Source organism: Corvus hawaiiensis, chromosome 6 (assembly GCF_020740725.1).
Source record: "Corvus hawaiiensis isolate bCorHaw1 chromosome 6, bCorHaw1.pri.cur, whole genome shotgun sequence".
In the NCBI taxonomy this organism is placed as follows: domain Eukaryota; kingdom Metazoa; phylum Chordata; class Aves; order Passeriformes; family Corvidae; genus Corvus; species Corvus hawaiiensis.
Window position 1 is genome coordinate 10,054,657 of NC_063218.1, and position 22,682 is coordinate 10,077,338.

The window sequence follows — 22,682 nt, forward strand, 5'->3', positions numbered from 1 at the left end:
GAGCCTTTTCAGTGATGTGCTGGAAGCCACACAGGACTTGATGGGAAGCTCCCCCAGTCAATCTCAGAGCTCAGCATTGCTGCTCAGCCTGTTGCTGTTCATCCAGGTGCTGCTGCTGCCCATCTTGCCTGCACACAGCCTGTCCCCTCTGCGGGCTGGGACCCTGCCCCATATTCATGATCACTATCAGGTCCCAGCCTTGGGGTGCTGTGGGGTTCCTGTGCCTCCCCTGCACCGTGCACCCTCCGAGGGGCAGATCTGGGTCCCAAATTGTTTCTATATAGAGGAGGGGGCAGCCCTGGGAGAGCTGTCACTGCATCACATCAGTCCCCCAAGACAAGCTGCACCAGATCTGCTTAAAGCAATAGTCACCCAAAGGCTGTGCAGTGTCGCTCCCAGAAAAGGCTCGAGAAGCTGTTGTGCAAAGCTGACCTAATTTACAGCTTTTGGTGCTATTCTAGTAGTTTGGGATGTAGTGAAAAGGAACCTGGCATCTATCCTCATTTAATACCCATCTCAGCCTGACTTTGAAATGTCCTACTGAAAGTGCAGCCAAGGGAAACTTTTTTTAAACAGACCAACAGCCAAGGGGGGAGTAAAAAGCAGGGAAGAGGGAGTGAGAAAGAAAGAAACAAACAGCAACCAAGGATTTGGGGACTGCAAATAGCTTCATGAATAATATTATCCCCTGGAAATCAAGTGGCTAGAAACACTTGCTTGACCCAATATGCAAATCTGTCCTGGGAAGGGATGGGGCAGACGGGATTTCTTGTATCCAGCACTGGGCTGTTGTGGAGGGAGGCAATCCATGAAGGCTGGGCGCAGCCAGAGGTCTCCACCATGTGTGCCACCTTTGGGGATGCTACTGTGAATGAGGTCAGGTCATTTTGGTGAAAACTGGGGGAATGCTTTGAGGAGGAAGGGAATGCATGTGGTGGGTGGGGGGGCAGCACTTGCCCAGAGGAGCTCAGAGCACCTTGTGGTGGGAGCCCCTCTGCACCCACAGATAAATGTGAATGTGCATTCAAGAACAGACAGGGATCCCTTGCAACCCCCCTGGGGAATGTGGATCTTTTCTGAGGAACAGCAAAGAGTCTCCAACCCCATGGCATGGCTGTCACTGGCACCGTGCCACCAGCACCTGTCTTGCAGCACACGAAGGGCGGATGCTCCACTCTCTGCCCTGCCAAGGCAGCTCCAACCGGCCCAGTCGGGAACACACTGCAGCAAACACACCTCTGTTTACAAAGTATTCATGGATAATGGCCCTGAGAGTGCACCAAGGCAGGCAACAGATCCTGACCAAGGCAAAGGGCGTTTGCTCGCCCTTGCCCTTGTCAGCCCGTGGCGTGGAGGAGCCTTTGCTGCTGTGTCCCTATTGCAGAGGAAGGGCCATCCCTCCTGCTGGCCTGCATGGTGCTTGCTGTGGGATGTGGCTGCTGGATCCAGGCCCCTCTGTTCCCAGGAGCCCAGCGCAAGACTGAGACAAGGACTGTGTTTTTTACCTGGCAGTTTCTCAGGACATTTTCATGCATGATAGACTTGGCTTTCCAAGGCTGAGAGGTCCAAAATCAGAGTGACTTTTGTGAATAGAGGTTATTAGGTTCCAATGACACATAATGTATCACTAGACATTTCCTCATCCCCAGTGCACACATGTGTACAGCATTCCCAGGACACAGTGTTTCACAGGGGCTGGCTGCTCTCAGTGACACACAGGGACTGGCATGCTGGCCTGGCACAGTAAGTAGAAACCACAATAAATGTGTCCTGGCAGAGGTGTTTGCACAAAACTGGCATTTTTGCCCTCAGAGTCCAGACACATGTGGTCAAACTGTAGTGTAGCAACGCTCTCGCTGTGCCATTTCAGATCCCTTCCAGGGGTGTGTCTGCTCCCAATGGCTCATCTCACTCTGAAGACTTTTTCTTCATTTCTAACAGGAACATTCTTCTCTTTTTCTCATGACTCTGTTTTGACTCCCTACCCTTTCCCCTCCCTGGATAACCTTGTAACTGTTTTAATATGGAGTTACTGCCTCTGTTTATGGCATGGAGCTTGGGGATCACAGCAGTGCGTGCTTTTTGTTTTCATGTGACACATCATTCCATGTTTTGCACTTTTTATGTTTATTTGGGGAGTTGTCCCCATGGATGTGGCTCAATCCAGCTGCCTCTGGTGCAAATAACTTTGAGCATCCCTTTAGCATCAACACCCCTTTAAAGTATTTGGCACTGGAGAGTTAAGAGAACTCCCAGAACCACGATACATCTTGTCAGTCTCACATGAGAGGCCAGGACATTAAACTTGAGCACAAGGTGCCAGGACTTGAATTAAAATTAATTTGTGTAGCACGTTGTTGCCTGCAGTGCACTTGATAAAAACTGGAGCCAGCAGAGACCACCAGCAATTTGCTGGGGTGCAGCTTGCTGACCTCTCTCCTAACAAACCCACAGTGGGCTCATTCCTGCTTTGGTACAAGGAGCAATTGCAAAACTTTTAAAGACTGAGTTCTGATCACTGCAGTTTGGTTCACCCTTTCATATGCCCAGGCAATTTGCATAGATTATGAAGGGTGAATCCTGCAATGGCTGCCTTGGATATCGAGGTACTGATGGGACTAAGCCTGTGTCAGTTGTGCTGTCTGGCACACAGCTGCAGTGGTTCCATGCTCTTACCAGGGTCTCTGTGCTTTGGCCTGCAAATTCACATGTGGCAGAAACCCACCCTTAAGCTACAAAGTGCTGTACTTGAGCTCCTTTCTCAACCAATTCTGTAGCGTTGTTCTTCATTTGTCTAGGATGGACTTTTTAATTTTAATCACTGGTCATGCAGCAGAGCCTGAAGGCATTAAATGGAAAAGGTTCTCCATAATTACAGTGAAATTGCTAATTTGAGGGTCAGTTTTAACACAAGCTTCAATTTTAACCACAGTTGCTTTGAAGACTGACAGACACAAAAGGGATCCAGGCCCGTTTGAGTTCAGATGTAAATTCTGCTCTGTAGTAGGACAAACAAATGGCAGAGCTCAACATCTCCAGGTGTAATGAAGTTTGATTTTCTTGATACCACAGCTGAAAATCTGACTCTGGGCTTTGCAGCACAGGTGTTGCTGACCCTGGGAATGTTTGCCGGGGTGTAGCTGTGTGGAATGGGTCTGGGTGAGGCTTGCAGCATAGTCTGAGTGTGGTTTGCAGCATTGCATAAGGTTTGCAGCACAGGCTACAAAGCCAGGAGCAACTGACCTCATGTATGGCTCCCTTCTCAGCCACTTCTATAGTGTTTTTCTCCATTTGTCTAGGATGGACTTTAATTTAATCACTGCTGTATGATTCCACATGTCTCCTCTGAGTTTGGGGCAGATTTTTGACTTCATCAAAATAAATACCCCAGGATAAAGATCTCCAAACCCAAACATACTGCTAGGGATGCATGGGATAGCTGTTTTCTTCCACCATCTTCTCCCCTTGCTGCTTCCACTTTTCCTCTTGTGCCAGTAGAGTGAGGAGGTTTAAGGAGATGGACAATCTGAAAAACTAATCCCACAAGGAAAAGGAGGATATCTGTTTGGTTCCTCCACATACTTGGAGAAACCCCAGTGCTTCATTGTAGGTGAGGGGAGGTAGGACCACCATTTTCAGCTCTGCAACCAGCTTAGCTGTATTGTCCTCATGCTTTCCTTTAATTTTCATTGCTTTTCCCCCCTCCCAGAGACGTTCTTGTCATTTTGTACATGCCACCAAAATATAAAGAGGCAGTTTCCAGAAGGCAAAAGACAGGTAGCATCAAATGACTCCAGAAAACAGATTAGGAGTTTTAGAGCATGTGCTATGATAGGAATCTTCTTCACCTGCTATTGGGAAGAAGATACTTCAGCAGCTGTGGATATAAATAGCACTTATCAGGCAGTGAAAGGGAAACAAAGGTTTGGGTAATTACAAGAAGAAATGTCTATGGGAAGATGATTTTTTTAAAGAGCGATTAAATCAGCTCCCATGAAGCTGGTGAAGGAAGGAGATGTTTGGCAGCATGGTACAGAACAGCCAGGTCTAAGAAAGGTCATTCATTAAAGGTCAGATAAAAGCAGGGGCTGGGAGCTTGTGCATATATTGGACAAAAAAAAATCAGAAGTAAAGAAAGATGATTGTGACTTTAATAACTAAGCTGGAATTTCTCTGACTGAGGAACAAGAGCCTGAACCTCTTTCAGCTAAGGGCTGTTTTTTTCACAAACAGCATTTTTCTTGTATCTTCACCTTCCAAAGATGGGCAGCACATAATAGAAAAGCATAATTTCTCTGATGATTGTACTTCCTCTTGATTTCTTAATTTAAAAGAAAGATCTTGGGAATGACTTGAATGCCAGCAGGCCTCTGCAGTGTGCACAGATCCTTGGCATCAGCAGACTTGTGGTCAGGATGAGGTTGGGAATAGGGCAGGGGGCAGGTGCAGTGGTGATAGAGAAGTGTGCTGCTGCATCCTTTCAACAAAGTGGTCTTGAGTGGGCCAAAAAGAATGTTCACATGAACTTTCATTTCACATGAAAGTTCACAGGCAGAGGGCGTTGAAACCAGTGGAGCTACAACCACGAAATCAATAGAGGCCCAGGTTATTAATTCAGCATAAACCACATGACCAGTGATTTGTTTGACTGTGTTCAGATTGACTGCACTTACCTCAGTTCTACCCAACCTGCCAGTTTTGCCCCTACTGGAAAAGGGGCCAGGAAATATTTTACTAGAAAAAGGAAAACCTGCAAACACACAGCCCTCACTCAGGCAGCTGAGGCTCAGTTTATATATGTGGGATTACATTTGACTCATACAGTGCTCAGATAAATGGTGTGTGCTGCTTGAAATGTCAGCAAGGTTGCCCAAGGTGCTGGATGTGACAGGAAGGAGAGCTGATACTGCAAAGCCAGGCTGTTACCTCTGCTGTTCCTGCTGCCTGGAGCAATGAATTTCTGTATTTTGGCTGTGCCAGTGATTTGTTGCAGTGCACATGCTGCTCTTCAGAGAACAAAATGGTAATATGGCTACATAGATTACTTATCTGCTAATAAACCTCTTGCAATGAAAATTGGGGGAGTGAAACACTGCTGATCATGTGAGAGTGAGCAAGCAAATGCAAATACCTCAGCCTGTATCAATCTTTGGAAAAAAAAATACATTCAGGGCCAACATAGTAGCAGGATTGTTGGTCACTTAGCTCTGCCCTGGAACAGTTTACTCCCAGCTTTTTTTGGTTTTAGTGACAATGAAGGACAAATTGCAGCTGCATCACGTGAGAAGGAATTACTTAACTGTGCTACAGTGTGTTTTTCATTAACTGTTGGGAGGCTGGTGCTTAGTGACTTAGTGGCTAAGACTCTGGTGCATTTTGAAGTCTCACAGTATGAGAAACATGAGGGAAATAAAGTTTCCCTGAGATCCAGTGTGAAGGCTTAAGTCCTTAACAAAACTTTGCAAACCCTCCTCTCTGGCCCTGCCACGCTTACGCATAACAGGGTCAAGACAAAACCAGCAAATAACAGTGAAACTTTTCTCAATTCTTAAGAACTGGATTTTTCAGAAGTGATGCTGGTATCTGGCTCTGGTCTTTGCTTGCCCATTTGGAAAGCCAACCCAAATAATCCTGCTCTCCCTAGACAAAGGGTCCTGCCTGTTTTTTGTTGCCCACAGAAATGGACTTTTCTTGAGTTGGGGATGCTTCTGTCCACAATGCCGAGCCCTCAGCCTCAGCTCCCTGCCATTGTTCTGATGTGCACTGTGGAAAATGATGGGGATCTCAGGGTTAAAACAAGTTAGGATCACTTTTTTTTAGTAAGGCAAACAATCCCAGGGCTGCAGTGCCTAGGAGAAGCTCTGCCTCTTTCCATTCTGAGTGCTCAGACAGCACTCAGGCGTGCCAGGCATTTTTTCCCTTTCTGAACTAGACACTACTCTGTGGAAGAAAACTTAAAGAGCAGAAGGAAACTCTGCATTTCTTGGTATAAAATACTATGGTAAAATTTCTTACTGATCTCACTGCATCTTGGGGTCTGCTATGAACGGGGCTTTCAAAGCCTCAATTCTCCTTGCAGGAGGTTGGACCCTCAGTGGTGTAGAGGCTTCAAGTCAGAGAGCTCGGTCACTCACTCTAGCCTTCTGCTAACAGCCAGAGGCAGCTGATGCTAGAGACATCCTGGTTTCCTTCTTTGGTTCCTGACCCCCAGGCCTGTGGGGAGGGGTCAAATGTTGCTATGTTTAGTGACATTTTTATGTGTGTTTGATTTTGATCAGTACTGGTCCTTTTGGAGTACCTAACAGCTTCCACAAGCCCAATCTGCAGCCATGGTGCTCGTTGGTACCAGGCTGGTCCTAACAAATCAGCTGCCAAATGGACTGCAAAGGTCACAGTCCACCTCCATCCCAGCTAATTTTTTCTGCAGACTAGCTGTGAGATACAAATCTTTCTGCAGGGAGGGCTCTTCTTGCTTCTCTTCTCTTCTCTTCTCTTCTCTTCTCTTCTCTTCTCTTCTCTTCTCTTCTCTTCTCTTCTCTTCTCTTCTCTTCTCTTCTCTTCTCTTTTCTCCTCTCCTCTCCTCTCCTCTCCTCTCCTCTCTCCTCTCCTCTCCTCTCCTCTCCTCTCCTCTCCTCTCCTCTCCTCTCCCCTCCCCTCCCCTCCCCTCCCCTCCCCTCCCCTCCTCTCTTCTTTCTTTTTTCCTTTTTCTTTCTTTCCTCTTCTTTGTGAGTGGTTTGCACATCTGAGATACCAAAGGAAGGCTGGTCCAACCCCATCTAAGCACATAGCAATGGACAGTGTATCTCTGTTCCTGGAGAGAGCATTGGGATGCAATGGGATGTGTTAATGTCTTGAGGCCCCTGAAAGCTGACCTGTTCAGGCCTAATGCAAGGAGGGTGCTTACCAAGAGCACCAGGAGAAATCTCCTGCTCACAAGGTAACATTATGGATTGTGCCCTGGATTCTTTAAAGCCCTTGACTTCTCTTCTCACTGCTCATCAATGATGTCAGTGAAGATTTTGTAAAACTTCAGCCTCCTCCATGTACACGTGCCCACACACCTGCCCTGAAGATGTGGGGCCAGTCAACACCCACCACTACTGAGACCACATCAGCACTTTGCATCCTGCGGCCCACCCTAACCCCTGTTCTGAATGCAAGTGGAAATAAGGAAGGCAAAAAAAGAAAGTATATCAAGGGAAATCAGAAATACCAGGAAAGCCTCAGGGGCTTTATCAAGGAGTTCAGTTCCAAATTAATTTAAAATTCACAGGGCTGGATTGCAGTAACAATGATTGCAGTAACAGTGATGGACTGTGATTTTCCTGGGTCTGTGCGTCTGCCACCTCCTCTGGGCACAACCGAATGAGAGGAGCTAATGAGGTCCAGGCTGATCCAAGTTGGAAGGAACACACAGTCTGCTTCTCAGAAGGATTAAGAATTAAAGAGCCACTGTCAGGTCCCATAAGTGTAAGCACGAGGTACAAAACCCAGCAGCCCTGAGCTGCTGAAGCCGAAAAAACTCATTGAATTCTTCACGGCAGGACGCAAAGGGCATCAGTCCAGCAGCGTCTGCAGAACAAGACCTGGCACTGTGTCAGGAGGAGGGGCTCTGCCAGGCAGGTTCTTGCAACAGGTTGAAAATGCAGTGATCGACAGAGGCAGATTAGCACCTATTTACCCAGGGGACAACTTCAGCCTGCATGTCCTGGTGCCATACTCTTCTCTGAACATACAGCTTTGTTGTACTGACCTGGTCCAAAGTGCATCTTGGAACAGCTCATCCCAAGTGCCCAGGCAGTAGCATGTCCCCCAATAGGTAGCAGAGGAGCAGAGGTGTTTTTGGAGAAGTTGTCCCAGCTGTGGTTCATGTGGATCCTGATTCACCCTGCTCTGAACCTGGAAATCTGAGTCTTGGTCCCATTTCCCTGCTGGGCCAGGAGGGTTTGAATCAGATCACAACAGTGTGAATCAGGACTGGAACGCGCTCTTCTCCTGAGTGTCAGGAGGCTCTGAATCAGGTTGTGAATGAGTCCTTTCCTTCCAGACATGGAGAACTTGAGTCAGGGTCTAAGCTGATGCTCCTGCTCAAGAGCAGAGGGTGTTTACAGAGCATGATGGCGAGAATCCCTGGCTGGCAGAAGAAGAAGGGGAATCGTTGCGTGGTTTGGTTAAAAACTGCCTGAATGCTCTCGTTCTCTGCCAACTTGCTATAATATCACAGGACTTCCGAAGTGGAGACAAGAGAGAGGAATACCAAGAGGAGTATTCTGGACCAGTAATGATGATTGTGTTGGAGAAAGGGCACTAAATAGGATACTTGCACTAAATAGGATCCTTACAGGGCTGTCCTGATTCCAGAGAGGACATCTAGTAGTCTTCAGCCCACTACAGAGCCTATTGCCTCACTGCCTCTGCATGTAATGCAGCCAAGCACAGTCTGTGCAGACTGTTACCAAGGTTTTGAGGGTTCCTGCCTAAATGTGGGGGTTCCTGTGTGCTGGGCAGAGGATGGTCACCTACCAGGGGAACTTGGAAAAACACCAAATCCAGACGATTAACAGTGCAGGAAAGGAGGCACCATCCATATTTTGTAGAATGAACATTGACATTATCCAAAGTCAGCCAAGGGCACAGTGTTGCCAGCGCAACTTCAGGCTCAACTTTTCCTACTGCTTTTGAAGCTTTGTTTTGCTGACACAGGCGTTCTCTCTCTCTGTCAGGGACTAAGGGATGCTTTCTTCAGCTTTACGCATTTTTGCACGCATTCACTTGCATGCTTTGGTTCATTGACTTGTTAGTGATGGGAGTAATTAGAGTGGGCTGCACGTGCTCTTCTGCACTCCTTGCTTTCTTTATTATTGCCCTTGACACTAATAGTGCTCTTGGGCTGGGATGGGGATGATTTATGTGACACATTTTATCATCTGGGAATGGAGTTTACAAGGTGTTTTTTCTTCTAAGCAGCACCATGGTAGCATCTCTCATACCTTGGTTGTACCTAAGAGCTGCTGCAGTGGAGTACTGCTGTTGTGTGACCCATCCAGGGAGATGGTTTGTTACAAGAGAAGATGGAGGCAGAAGGAAAAATTTATTAAAGATGTGGGCCAGTTCCATTTGTGCATGCAGCTCTCTGGTTTCAGAGAATGTATGGGACAGGACAACATGGACAGCCAGTCACTGCTGACAGCTGATCACTGGCAGACATGAGTGGATCAGGCAGGATTGCCTGAATGTTTTCTCTCCATCTTAGCAGCTGCAAATGTGACAGCTGGGTGCCTGCTCCCTGCTTCCAGTGTCAAGGCAGAAGATGCTGGATCACATTTGGAGAAGGAGGATAGAGAGTGGTGCTTCTTTAGTAGAAGACATGTTGTGGTTGGAGACAAGACTGACTAATATCTGGCAGGAATGAAAGGATATTTTGAGCAATCTGTGTAACCTTCTGTTTCCTTTACCCTTTTCCTACAATATTCTCCCCTTCTATTACTTGCAGCTGCTGCATGTTGTATCTACTTCTGACCTGCTTTAGCACCCCTGGGAATCCCTCTGCTGAATTGAAAGGGACTTCTCATCTAACTGTCTCTGTGGTTTGTAGGAGAATTGTCATGCTATGTTTGGGTCAACAGTGATGATCAGAGCTTAAGTATTGAATTAAAAATAAAATAATAACTAAGTGGCATCTGCCCCTGGAGTGGTTTCCCAGCTCCCATCACTGAGCACAGAAACAAGTTTGGTCTTGTAGTTAAGTCTGTACAACCAGGGACAAAGTGGCTGTGACACTGCTTTCTAATGCCATGCTTGGCATGTCCCAGATCATGCTGCTCCTCCAGCCCTGAGGAGTCAGTCTGGCACTTCAAAAGCCCCAGAAGGGGTAGCTCATGTCCCTGTTGCTCACCTAATGCCAGGTCTATGCCTTATGATGTGCATCACAGTAGCATTAAATGGCATGGAAACATCTGCTCAGGAGCTGAGGCCAGACTGGAGCATGGTGACCCAGACACTGACTGGTGGGAGCTTCAGCAGTGACTGAGAGCACCCAGGGACTGAGCCACCTATAAGAGTTCCATCACTGGCAGAATAAAATAAAACTGATTTCTACCATTTTTTTCACCCATCAACCCTTTATCAAGCAGTTCCTGTTTGTGCCAGAAGTGGAATTAACAGCTCTTATTTAGGTTGCCCTTTAAAGACTCACTTGGTGCCTCTACTTAATTGCCAAGTTACAACAGGAGGCAACTTCGCAGTCTGGACCATGACTTTGAATTTAACTGCAGTCAGCAACACTCAGGACGGATTTTTGCTTTTGTTTTGTTATAGTCTTGTGGTATTGCCCAATGTAAAATGCTGGTAAGAAGAATAATCCCTCTAGTTTCCAAAGGGATGGCTGGCAGGAGTGTAACAACATTAGTTTGCATCCAAAGAATCCTGACACAGGAGGCTGGGAGGCCAGGAGAAAGGGGATATTGCTTGCATCTGAGCAGTGTTTGCAGCTCTGACAATAGCTATGGGTCTGGAGGCTTGGGGTGCTGCTCAAGGCCAGAAAGAAATCCCTGGCTCCTGCTGATGAGCTGCACAGCAGGCAACAGGTGGGAAGGATGGAGCAACTTGGCACAAGCAGTCATGATGGAGAGGAGACTGGCTCCTCCCTGCTTCTGAAAGGGCAGCAGTGACATGCCAGCCAGTGCCAGACCTTCCCAGGTGTTGGGAATGGGGACAGGCTGCAGGCACCCAACCCTCCCTACAGAGAGGTGTCCTGGAGGTGTGAGTCCAGCGGGAGAGGAGACAGCTCAGCCACGGGAGCAGTGGTTGTTCCTGTGTGTGGTTTGCTCTCTCTCCTCTCACAACCCCTTTGCTTTGGGAACCAGAGCGTGTCTGCTAATGGCAAGCTGACAAGTGAATCAGTGCATATGTGCAATCAGCAGTGCTGGGGAAAGGAAACAGGGATTTATCCTCCCCCCGTTGCTTTAGACAATGCTTCCGCTTGCAGCCTGAGCTCTGGTTAAGGACATTTATTGATTGCTTCTCTGGTTTACTACTGGCTGCCCAGGGAGCAAATAACAACATTTTAAATGAACAGGCTGAAATATGGCAAGGCGGGAGCTGACAGGCAGTGATTAAGCAGCTCTCTGATCTGGAGGAGGGTGAGAAACAAATGACAGTATATATAGATGTATGACAGCTAATATAGCAGGGGAGAGAATTAACTCATTGTAGGAAGGTGGAAGATCTTTCAGCTACTCTTATTCCTGTCTGATGATTAAGCTGCTAAACAAGAGGTTGCCAGAGGAAGAAATTATCCCAAATACATTTTTAAAAGGCTGCTGCCAGAGCACTGTGTATCCCTGTTCCCACAGCACCCACAGGAAAGGGGCTGATTCAAAGGCTGCTGAAGTCAATGGGAGGGTTTCCAGTGATGTCTGTGGGTGTAGGACTGACCCCCACATTCTGAGAATGGTTTCATTGAGAATTACACTTACTACATGGCACCCTTGAAAACTGGTCCCCAAATTACTGTCATGAGAAGAAAGGAAGCATTGCTGGTGACCTTCTGGGTGCCACAGTAGCAAGCACCCTGGATCACAGACATGCAATTTGTATTACACACATTTATATTATTTTGCTAATCTCAAGAGTTTAAGGGATTAAAGCCATATTTTCCCCTCCCCCCAGTTCTGAACTGGCATGTATAGGCTACGTTAGAGGGTCCACTCAGTGGTGGTCTGTAAAGCCTTTTGCTCAATGGGTCACTTGTGCTTAATGGTTCATTCCTTTTAGTTAGAACAAATAACTTTTTAGGTGGAAGGAATCCAGCTGCTGTTCTGCATGGTACCATGTGCTACCACTGTGTCACCTCGAGCCCAGGTTCCCTAATCACGTATGTCTGGTGCTGCAAGTGCGTTATCTGCTGATAAGAAATATTTGCGTAAGGCAGATCGATTTTTTTTCTTAATATATCTATAACTTATATAAGAGGAAGTAAGTTCTTGGAAAATACTGGCAGAGAACTGGAGAGATACCAGAGTTCCTCTGACATCCGCCATCAGCCTTTAATCTCCCTCTATCACCAGTATTGCCATTTGCAGTGGGGCTAAAAGGCATTTCAAAGGGCTCAGGTGGTAAAAGAGCTGACTACAAGCTCCAAATCCACGGCTGAAGGTTACAGGCTGAGGTGGGGCCAGCAGTGGCAGGTCTGACAAATGGGTTGAAAGTCAGGTGCTCACTGTGCCATTGCTCTGTTAGACATGAACTCAAAAGCCCTTGAAGGTCACTGGGTGAGTTTTATAGCAGGCTGAGGGGAAAGGACTGTCTGCAAATCAGGTTTTCACCAAATGCAATGTTACTGTAGAATGAAAGTCCTCTTTGTTTAACTAGGACAACAGGTTTATAAAGATCTTATCATTGTGAGATATTACTGTCGCTCTGCAAAAGCACACAGCAGGGTGCCTGAGAACACAGGAGGGATATCATATCATCTTAAAACTTGTAATTAAAAAAAGAGTTCTTGTTTGGAAAAAAATTAACAGAGAATGCCAATTCTTCAATTTTTTGAAGGCAGGCAGAATTGAGAGAGACATCATGCAAGATGCCCATGTTACATTGCGTCAGGCTGGACTCCACTGACTGTGCTTTCTGGGTGTCCCACAGAACCAAGTGGTTTCCACTGACAACATAAGCTGGCTTTGACTTTTGTCTCTGGGCATTTTCTTTTCTTGTCATTAAAATTAACTTTCCCCACTGGCGCTTTCTCCTGGTTGCCATTTCTGAGTTGTTGGACTTTCCTCGGGGAGAAGCAGCTGCAAGACCATATCACGTATACTCCATAACATGGACTTTGGAGGAAAGTGGGAGGAAAAGAAGTTGCAGATTTGGAGAGATGCAAAAGACACATTTAAAGCTGTTAAGGAAATGGCAAGCTTTCAAAAACAAGGCATTTTTATGAATAAGGAAAGCTCATTAAGACTTTTTAAACATCGCCAGCTCTAAGAAAGGGGCATTTTCATTTACCTTTGCGTGCGAGGGAGAACTTTTTGAGATTCTTGATATTTACATTGAGAACAGGCTATATCTTGTGAAGATCTGGAGAAAAATGACAGAACACTTTCTTTACTAAAGGGAAACGTTGCCCCTGTGTAACCCAGGCCTATGGGATGCAGGTGAGAGGAGATGCCCCAGGGCTCCATCACATTAATCCCTTCATGATATGTGCTACCACAGGCTCATCTGGCTACCTGATAGTGTGTGTTAAAGCTGAACTTGGCTACTGCAACTCTATTCCAGAGACCTCCAAACACTTTGCTTTCTTATTAGATGAAGAGTAGAGTCCTTATTTTGTGCAGAGATGGGGCTGAATTATATTGGAACTTTCCCTGGCTTTCAGAAATATAAACTGTAGACCTGAATGATGTAATTATGAGAGATCTTTGCTTCTGTGTACATAAGAATTCTAAAAGACATTAATTTACTGAATAAACCCCTGATAAGCTGACTTTATAAAGCACCCTTCACTTTGCTTTTAGCATATAATCGATCATCATGTCCATATGGCCTTCGTAGAGTAGAAAGTAATATTATAAACAAGCATGTTAGAAGGCTTTATACGAATAATAAAAAACCAGTAGAACATTAAGGGCAGAGCCAGCAGCAGTGCCTGGCCCCATGCAGGCTGACTGCAGAGCTCTTGCCTGTGACAGTGCTGTGCTGGACCCAAATGAGCCATCCAAGGTCAGACACAGAGACCAGTCTGGCAGCACTGGCCCTACTCCATCAGCTGAAACTTTCCTGTAGGTAATCACATTTTCCTTGATTTCTTTGTTTTGAATTCGCAAGAAACTGCCCTGCCAATGGAGAGATTCATTCCCCAGAGAGGGGCAGGGGCAGTCTCCCTGCCTGTGCCCACCCCAAATCTGCAGTGGTGTTCCTGGAGTTTAGCATTTCCTCAGTGACAGGCCTGACTGGGAGGAGGAGGACTGGCAGAGAAGTGAAAAGACTAATTTCAGCAAGGAACATGGAAAAAGCCTTCCCAGTTCTGGGGTGTGAGTTTCTGAAATTGCCTCCTCCCTCCTCGTGAGCTCCTGGTGAGAGATGTGGAGGCAGCATGGTTCCTCCAGAGGGATAACATCCGTTCCCTGCAGTGTCCCACGAGGTGACAGGGACATATGGGCACAGTGCACATGTGATCCTCCTGCTCTTGCAGCTCACAGCAGCATTGCCCCTGGGGAACATCCACCTCAGGGGGGAGCTTTCTGTTGCTTTGCAAGTGCGGACTGATGGCTGAGTGGGATTGTTTGTGGTGGAGGTACAACTGATTCATTTTCCCCAAATAAAACCTTTAATGCAAGAAAACCCCATCCATAACTAATGTCTGAATTTGCAGCACATCACGCAGGCAGGTAAAGCTATACAGGTGATTCTGGAGATAAAGCAAAGGATGCTGACTGCATGGCCTTGGCACATGCTGAAGTGCCAATGTGCCTTTTGGGGCATAAAACAGCCTTTCTTGTGCCTACCATGATGTGCAGTGCCATGAAATGAGGATGTGCTGCTGCTGTGAGAGCACTGTGCACTGTTCCTGCTCTCAGGCATCAGCCCCAACGCCACCGCACACCCTGAGAGCTGCCTGAGGAAGGGGAAGAGATTTAAACTGACACATTAAAGAGACCAAAATGAAAAGTTGTGGGTGCAATTGGGAATAAACGCTTCAGAGCTGCTAGAGCTTGTGCTCGAAAATAGCACAGAGGAGGGGGGTTTAAGCCCTGCACAGTATTTCCAAGTAGCCCTTTGGATAAATTAACACAAATTCCAGAGGGATTTTAACTATTAGGACAAGGATCCAGAGCCTCTGCTCTGCCTGTGCACAGGCTTTAACCATGTAATGGAAAAAGCCTGATTTCAGTTCCATGGGGCAGGGACAGGAATTTGGGAAGGATTATTTTTAGGTGTATGTATTGTACCTGGCCAAAAGAGTATGAGCAACACAAGCTCCCTTCAAATACAAGACTATATAGTTTTGTGAGAAATGACAAAATAAACATGTACCTAGTGAAAGGCTCAGGAATAGGGTTATTTTTTATTTTGGCTTCAGCTTGATTCTCCTGTTAAATAAATAATACTGCTGTTAAAGCTTCATTTGCAGAGAAGTGTGGTCTTCTTTTGAAACCAACTTTAAGCTGCATCATGGGGAAAACATCTCTTGGAATTCCCAAATGCTTCTCTTTTTGTGAGGTGGTGGTGGGGGACGAGCTAGGAAAGTGAAGCAGATGTTACTAGGATTCAGTTTATTCCTGCTGACTTTCCCCAGCTCCTGTGCTGCAGTGCAAAGCTGCTCTGCTCTGAACTGCGCGAAGGCACAAAGCTTCGCTGAGCAGGTTTACTCCAAGGTCCTCAAGAGGTGAAAGAGGAATTTGTCCTTTCGCTGGCAAAACCCACTGCTTACTCTGTTGCCCCTGTAGTTCCTTATCTGTAGTTAAATACAGCAAAATTCCTTACAAGGCTGTTCAATCACCCACAGTCTGTGCCCCTCAGCCCAGTGCAGTGCAGTGCCAGAATTCAGACTCCAGCACTGGTACATTTGTCATATGGTTTTGAGGCTGCCTTGTCTCTTTTATCTGTATCTCAAAGATAATGAGCCAAACACATTTCTGATGTCATTGGTTTAAATTTCCTCATTAATTCTAATTGCATTGGGTATGGCATCAGGCTCTAATTGCACTGGGCATGGGGACAAGGGCTCTGGGCAGAGACATGGCAGCTTCCTGCTCTTGGAAGGCAAGGAAGGATGGCTTTAGGTGGTGATGACAAGGGGAAATCATTAGAGTCATCTTATATACAGGTATCTCCCAAGTAAGCATAGAAGGTAACACGGTCTGGGGTGTTTATCAGATCAGAGCAAAGAGCAGAGCCTGCCCAGCCCATTCAGCCCCCATGAGCAGCTTGATAAGCCCAGTGCCAAGAAATGCAGATGAGAGACCTCCCATAAAACTGTACCAATGAGATCAGGAGGTCATCCTGATTGTGTGTGATTAACCAAGGAGGCAGGTAAAAACACCTCCTTAAGGCACGTAGGAATTAACAAGGTCAATTTATGCATGACAGGTTTAATCCCAGAGAGACCTTTCTGAGTTTGTCCATGTTATCCCATCAAGCCTGGGAAGGGAGTATCCTTCTTCCAGACCAGCGCTGAACCCACTTTTCCAGTGCCTGTTTTTAGGCTCTTGCCTGTCAGTGGCAGTTTTTGGACAGGGCTTGAATTACGGGGCCATTCCCATCCCCTCATTGCGTGAAACCTGCTGTTGCAGGCAGACAGCTGCTTTTACCTCTTCTGTGAAATTCTGTGAATTTTGGACCCTGTTCAAGACTGAACAAATCAACGGGGACTTTCCACTGTTTGCCGTGAGCTTTGGAGCAGCTGTTATTGTTCTTCATCATCTGCTGGAACATTTCTAATCGAGTTATTGTTGTCTCCTGAGGAAACTTTTAGAAGACTTTCAGAAACCTTCACATATTGGCAAAGCAAGTTTTTGGTTTCATTCCCAGGGCGATTGTCAGGCTTTTTCCTTTTTACTGACGTCATGGTTTTTGGATGTGCTCAGACTAACTCGTGGGTGAATTCAATATTCATCTTCGCGGCTTCTGCTACTTTTTCCTTTTTATCCCACGGTGGTTTATGGCCTCTAGTTCTTACAGAACCATGTTTAATTTCCACAAAAGAGTGAACTAAAGGCAGAAAAAGCCTTTATTCTTGAAATATTTCGGAAAAAAACCCCCAAATGCTGTTGCTTATTATCCCAATGTCTTGTTGTTGTTGTTTTTGGGTTTGTTTTTTAATCCTTTTCCTTTACAAAGATTTCTCACACATATGTCCATCTGTAGCCATTTTTCTTGTATGTCTGGGTTTTGTCTCTCTCTTGTTGTGTGAAGACTGATGGGCATTGTCAGCTTTTTCCAAAGCTGTGGATTTAGAGATCCAGAAATCTACTAATTAGTTCATATTTAATCTGCATGATCTGCAAGAGCAGTTCTGGAGTCTTGTAGATTTGTTCCAGCACAGTCAAATTATGCTGATTAGATTGGTAAAAAGCCAAAAAAAGGGCATAAATAGCAATTATTTTAAATAAATTCCAAGCACATAAAGACTGATTTTAGCCTGGGCTGTTGAAAAATTTTGTGTAAATTGTAGTGTGTGTTTATTGCCTTTTTTTTTTCCAAAAGAAGTGGAAGAGTTGGACCTATAGTTGTCATAAATAAGCTGAAATATGATGGGCAGCTGTGATCAGGAGCAGTGAAACAGATCAACCCCACAGCTGTGTGGTGCCTTGCAGGGGAGAGCACCGTCACCAGTGTTTGCTGCATTGCCTGTTCCCAAGGCAGAGCTGCCTCTTAAAAATCCTTGTAACATCCCACTGCCTGAAAACAAGCCGCTGCTATTGAACTGTGCTACCTCCCAAGGACACTGGAGCTGCCAGGCGGGGAAACAGGGCTGCTTCCTGCTGCAGCCACGGAGCCCAGCCCCTGGAGCAGGCAATGGGCTGGGAGGGGCGGTCGCAGTACAGGGAGGGGTGCCCAGCTCTCCACCAGTCACTGCAAACAAAGGTGCTACCTGGCAGTGCCATTCCTGGCGCTCAAGTAGCTGCTGCCCTCGTTTTTGGGGTGTAATGGTGTTTAAATAAGTAATATAAAAGTCTTACCCTCTGGTTCATCACAAATTCAAGCATGGGAGCCAGGAGGTTTAGCTCCCCAGGCTGCACTGCAGGTAGGAGGTTTCTTCTGTCTGTCTCTGAGGACTGCTGCACTTGCTAAACAGCAACACGCACACACAGAGGATAAATACAGGGTAGAAAACAAGTCAAGTATAATTTGAATGTTTATGGACACAGCTGAGCAAGCCCTCTGTTTTTCAAAGGCTTTCAAATGTTTAGGAAACAAAGTCATAACGAAAACCTCCCATCTTACAAGGGGGCAAATGTACTGTTAAGAACTACTAAAGTTGTGCAAGATAAATCTTATTATGTGATTGAAAACACAACTGGAACTTGACTCTGACTTGCAGCAAGCAGCCATTACATGTTTGGGAAGTGTCACAGAGCTTTAGACCATCACTGGCAGGAAAGTACAGAGGGACATTGGAGTAAATGGGAATGATCTCCTAGATTAGCTCCACTTAGTCACACTCTGCAAGGAGGTTTAAAACAGCTCCTGTGAAAAAGAACAAGCTTGTACTTCCCTCAGAGCATGACAGTGCTCCTCTCATGGTGTTTCTCAGCCCGGAGCAGCCAGCTGAGTACCGAGCTTCTCTGCCCTGGTGCTGCAGCCCCGGCAACCATCAACTCCCAATTCCCAACAGGGTTGTCCCGTGGTAACCCTTTGCATTTATCTGCAGGAGTTTCACCTGCCCTTTATTGCCCAGTCAGTCATTAGGCAGGAGTGACCTGTAAAGTCTTTCCATAGTTCCTTACAATCTGTCCCTATCCTAGTGCCATAAATAACTGTGCACTGTCAGCAGACTCCCCGACAAAGTGCTCAGCCCTTTTTCCAGGTCATTTATAACAACGTTGAGCTGCACAAGTACCAGCACAGACGCCAGGACGCCACTCGTGACCTCCAGACTCCTGTGAGACCCAGCTGGGACCTCAACCCTCTGTCCCTTATCCCTGAACTCATTACTCAGCCTTATTTATCCTACAACTAATGGCTTCAGAAAGTGCCTTAATTCTATTAGAATCCCTAGCTTTTTGCATGGGTGGCTCTGCAGCGTTACTCATGATCTTTTAATATTATTTTGGGGTGTATAATTGAATTCAACCACTCTTAGGTATTCTACAACAAAGTGGGGCAGGCATGGAGGAAAACACTGTGTTTTGAGCAATTAGCAGCCTTTGTGGTGTTGCTGCTTTGTTGATTTTTACTTGAGAAAGTATTCTGTAAAAGTGAAACAAAATGTGACTTGTTTCCTGCTAGTGTGACTGCTTTGGATCCAGACTATCCAAAACCAGTGCCATGTTTCAGCTGGTGGGGGAAGAGCACAGGATCTATCTATAGTCACTGATCCTTCTAATTCACAGGGAATTTGGGAGGTTTTTTTCAGCTCTGATAAAACTAATGCAGCACATAAGCCTCTTTGAGTCACCCTCTCTGCTATAAGAACTACCATAAACAGCTGATTTCTATGAGGCAGATGTATTTATAGGCTTGGGATAGAATGTAGATAGATTTTAAAATGCCACTTTTCTACTTCAAAGAGATTGACTTACATTTTTAATCTGTATAAAATTAATGCAGCTAATTAATGAAAATGGCTACAGAGTAAAATGAATTAAAGTTTCAGAAGATCATTAAGCATTGATATGGCTGCCTGCTCTGATTTGGTAATGAGTTGTGACACGAATCAAGACATTATCTGACTGTATTTGCATCCAGGTACTGTAAGAACTTGTGGGCACTGAGGTGCTGCCATGTGAGAGCTTTGCTCTGGAGGAGATTCTTGCTGAGCATTAGGAGAGCACTGTTATTTAGGAAGGAGTTGTGAGAAGATCTGGGATGTCAGGTCCTGTTTTACATTCTGCCACTGCCTTGCACAGTCCCCATCTGCATCAGCCTTTGAAAGGAGCACAGTGTTGTGTGATTTCCAAAGAGCCTACACAACCAGAGCCCAGGTGATCAAGGAAGTTGTGCTGAAATCCTACTGAAATAAGTAAGCAAGAGAAGTCAGTAGGAGCTGGGGCATGAAATCCCTTTACCTTCTTTGAGAAGCCTTGCTCTCTCTTCAGGCAGCCAGCCGCTCCCTAACGTGGAGGTACCACCATGCTCTCACAACAGCTGCGGGTACTTCCATCTCCTGCCACAGCCATTTTGCAAATCCCTTCCCCTCTCTGAGTAAATGTTTGCAGGATCAAAGTCAAACTGCATGAGAAATGAGGATCTGTTTCCTTACGAAGCAGAAGTCCTGCCTCACACAGAGTTACCATGAGGAAGAACTGCATTTTCTTCTCCTAGGGAAGCACACTGCACCCTGACTCTTAGACTACAGCTCTGTCAGAAGTGGCACAGAAGGAGCTGGCAGGTGCAAAGGCACTTAGTCTGAGGGGAACAGTGAGCCCTCCTATTCCCTTGGAGGCAGAAGATGCTCCAAGGGATAATGCTCAAGACTCAGCACTGTCCCCGAGGCAGGAGGAAGCCCCGGGCTCGCTGCGGTGCCATGCAGTCGTGCACAGGTCACATTTTGCCGGTGGCTTTCTCAGTTGTGACAGGCCCCAGGTTTATGTGTTCAGCCCACCTGGGCCTCTTGGTGCTGTTCTAATGCCAGCAGTGCACAGGGCTGGGTGTGATGCCTTCAGAGGGAATACAGTCCCATTTATAGTCCATGTAAAAACCTAAAGGAGTCCAGCGCTGCCATCCTTGCTCTGACGTGTGTCTGCAGGCTGGTAATCAGCTGTAACCATGAGAGTATCTGCACATCCTGCTGAAAAAGGGCACTTTCCTCTCTCTTTAAAGGGCTGTTAAGATCAGTGAGGAAATGTTGACAATGAAGGATCCTCCTGGGAGCACTGGGTGGTAAAATCTGGAAGTCAATCTCCTGTCTGGGAAGATTGATGTGCTTGTGGGTTTTGTATTCCACTCAAGTATTATCCATTTTCTTACATGTTTCCACCTTATCTGACAGAGGACACAAACACAAGAGAACATGCAGAAACTGCAGCTAGTTTCTTAGTTAAACCTGTTTTTTCAATGTAAGTAATCAAATCTCTCTCTTATTCAATGCTCTTGCCCAGTAATGTCTTGAAATGGGTGATTCTTTATTGTATAATATATAACATATATATATATGTCTATATATAGACATACTGTCTATTTTGCTAATGTAATTTAGACCATACTGAACTCCTCTAACAGTGTGACATGATGCACCTGTAATCCAACAGGCTGAGCTGACTGCAGACTTCTTTTCCTCTCCCTCCCTCCTTTCCACTCCATCAGCTGTAGATCCCACCCTACTTCCTTTGTTAAAACAGCCTGATTGAACCAACATCCTCACTAATGAGCATTTCTGATCCACGGCTTTCAAGAGGAGAATCTGGAACTTCCTGGGAAATTGCCTCTTTACTGCAAAAGGCCAGGAAAGGAAGAGCTTTCTCCTAGAAATCATTCTCTACCTTCCTACTGCTCCTTCCCCTTCTTCCTCTAAGCAGATTTGGTTCTCAAATCCAGCTGATTCCTACAAATCGGTGGCTCCTGATTATTTTAATTATTCTGAAATGGTACTTTATGGACAATCTCTAAGGGGATTGGGGACCAGTGTAAAAAGTATCAGAGCCTACAACTTCATCACCTTCCTCACCCCTCAAGTGGAATAGACTTCTGGGTCAGAATATTTTGACATCACAAACCCAGAATATTTTGGCATCACAAACTTTCATTCCACGTGCCCAGGGACCAGCCACGCTGAATTGCAGACACGTGGTAGGCGAAACTACTGCAAATGTATTTTTCACTCAGGTTAGGAGGGGGGACTACAGCTCTCCCAAAGCAACATGAGGGAGAGGAAAATCCCAGTGCAGACTTCCCCTTCCTGCACAGTGCCTAATACAAAGGGAGGTTGCTAAAGCAACAGTTTCTCTGAGCTGACTAGACCTAGTCATGCACATGGGGCTTCATGCTGAATCAAGATCAGCTTTCAGAAAGAGATGGAAAAGGCTCCTTCTTCTCCTTACGGAGCTTTGACTACTCAGCTTGTACCTCTGGGAACAGCAGCTCTGAATTCACTCGGTCCTGGTCTCTGACATATCCTGCAGCTATCTGGACCCCTGGGGAGAGCTCCACAGCTCCACTGGAACCACTCATGCAAATTGGCCTCTTAACAACTATAAAGGAGTACGATATTTAGCATCAACCCACTCAGCCCCCACCGAAATAACTTCAGGCTGAGGTCTTCAGCAGCTCAAATGCTGCTGTGCTGCTCTGCTGTCTGCAGGGTGCCTGGTCAGGAGCACTCAGCTGTACCTGCAGGTCCTGATGGGGTGGCAAAACACAGCCCTTGTCCTGCACTCCAGTAAAGAGGAGAGGAAAATGCTCTGCCCCAAAGCCTGGCTGTGCAATCTCAGCGGGCTCAGAGTGGCACGAAGAGCTGGTGCATGCTGTTGGTATGGCTGTCGGCTTTGGGTCTGAGGGCAGGAGCAGGGAGACGATGGAAAGGGACCACTCACAGCAAGGGAAGCCCAGCTGTGGGCAATCGACCTTAGCAGCCAGGGGGAAACACGAGGTACAATGAGATGCCCAAAGGATAGTGTTCCCAGCTGGCCTTTGTGGTTATTCCTGTCAGCATATCAGCCAGTTTACCTCAGAGTTCAAAGCTGTTGCCCTGCAGCAGAGGAGAGCCTGCAAGAGGACACAGATCTCCTGGGTCAGATATGCAGGTAAAGGGCTGGATACCAGTGAGGAGAATTATCTTTATTTCACTGTTTAATTCAAGGTTTCTCTCTTCCCCGTGTTGATGCTGATGCAGATTCATTCCAGTTCAGAAGCTGTCACGTAGGGAGAAAGGAAATAACACAGTCTGGCTCCCTTCTTTTGGCATCTAAACAACATTGTTCCTCAGGAGCACTCAAGAGTCCAAGCAGCATGTAAATGCTTTCCCTCATGGTGACACAGACAGAACTTTCTGGTACTACAGCAACCCCCTTCCTTCCTTT